A 2,162-nucleotide genomic window follows, 5' to 3' on the forward strand; every position below is an offset into this window, starting at 1 on the left:
TTATATCTTTGGATTTTGCGTATATTATTGATAAGCCTTGGGATAAGTTGTCTAGACCTTTTGCCGTAGAATTAGCCGACGGGAATTCTATTATGATTGACTCGGTAGTTAGAGATTGTGTCATAGTCCTTAACAAAGTCGAGTTTTTATTTGACCTCATTCCGATGCAAATGGGTAGTTTCGACGTAATCGTAAGGATGGATTGGTTAACTCCTAATCGTGCAGAAGTTTTTTGTTTTGAAAAGTTCATTCGTATACCTCTCAAAAACGGTCGTATTCTTAAGGTTTTAGGTGATACTCCAACGTCTAAGATTAATCTCATGTCGTGCTTTCAAGCTCAACGTTATTTGCGCAAGAAATGTGTCGCCTTCCTAGCACTCGTGGTAGAGAAAGAGCGGAAAGAGAAGAAGTTATCCGATACCTGGTCGTACGTGATTTTCCCGATGATGTCACTCGTCTTCCTCCGGTTCATCAAGTCGAATTTCGAATTGATCTTATACCCGGATCTAACCCCGTAGCTAAAGCCCCTAACCGTCTTGCACCCTCCGAGATGCAAGAACTCTCAAGCCAACTCCAAGAAATTTTGGAAAAGGGCTTCATTCGCCCGAGTTCTTCTCCTTGGGGTGCACCTGTGCTATTTGTCAAGAAGAAAGATGGTTCATTCCGCATGTGCATTGACTACCGTGAACTCAACAAACTTACCATCAAGAATCGTTATCCGCTCCCTCGAATCGACGATCTGTTCGATCAACTTCAAGGAGCCGCATGCTTCTCGAAGATCAATCTCCGTTCGGGTTATCATCAACTCCGCGTTAGTGAAGAAGATATCCCGGAGACCGCCTTTCATACTCGTTACGGTCATTACGAGTTCTGTGTTATGCCTTTTGGGTTGACAAACGCACCCGCGGTGTTTATGGACCTCATGAACCGTGTTTGTAAACCTTATTTGGAAAAGTTCATTATTATTTTCATCGATGACATCTTGATCTATTCGAAATCTGAGAGCGACCACAAGAATCATCTCCATACCATCCTTGATCTGCTTCGAAAGGAGCAATTGTATGCCAAGTTTTCTAAGTGCGAGTTTAGTTTGAAAGAAGTTCAGTTTTTGGGCCACATTGTTAACGAAAAGGGTATTCATGTTGATCCTGCAAAGATCGAAGCTGTTAAGAATTGGAAGCCGCCTACGACTCCCACCGAAGTTCGTTTTTTTCTCGGTTTGGCGGGTTATTACCGTCGTTTCATTCATAACTTTTCCAAGATCGCATTGCCCCTCACCGCTTTAACACACAAAGGTGAAACCTTTGTGTGGGGGTCAAAGAAAGAAGAAGCCTTTGAAACTCTTATGGACATGCTTTGCAATGCTCCTATCCTTGCTTTTCCGGAAGGAAATGAAGATTTTATCATTTTCTGTGACGCTTCTAACCAAGGTCTTGGTTGCGTTCTCATGCAACGAGGCAAGGTTATCGCTTAAGCTTCGAGACAACTCAAGGTTCACGAGAAAAATTATACGACGCATGATCTCGAGCTTGGTGCTGTCGTATTTGTCTTAAAGATTTGGAGACATTACCTCTATGGTACGAAGTGTGTGGTGTTTACCGATCACAAGAGTCTCCAACACATTTTTGACCAAAAAGAACTTAATATGAGACGTTAATGGGCCGAGTTGCTTAGCGACTACGAATGTGAAATTCGCTATCATCCTGGAAAAGCGAATGTCGTGGCCAACGCACTCAGTCCTAAGAAGCCATTCAAATGGTACTTCTTACTTGTGTTCTTGTTCAAAATGATCTCGAAAAGCGTGTTCTCGATGCCCAACACGAATCCGTCACTGAAGGCAATATGTATGACGATATGTCGTGTGGTGCTGAAACCCAACTTGAAACTAAACCCAACGGTTTACTTTACTTTCTGAACCGCTTATGGATCCCTAATCGTGATGATCTTCGTACATTTATTATGGACGAAGCTCACAAGTCACGATATTCCATACATCCCGGTGCAGATAAGATGTACGTTGACCTTCGTTATGTCTATTGGTGGCCTGGCATGAAGAAAGATATCGCCTTGTATGTTTCTAAATGTCTCACTTGTTCCAAAGTGAAAGCCGAGCATCATCGACCTTTTGGTTTACTCTAGCAACCTCCCGTCCCCGAGTGGAA

This window comes from Bidens hawaiensis, unplaced genomic scaffold, assembly GCF_021521415.1.
Source record: "Bidens hawaiensis isolate Kalapana, Puna unplaced genomic scaffold, B.hawaiensis_p1.1 tig00008869_1, whole genome shotgun sequence".
Classification (NCBI taxonomy): domain Eukaryota; kingdom Viridiplantae; phylum Streptophyta; class Magnoliopsida; order Asterales; family Asteraceae; genus Bidens; species Bidens hawaiensis.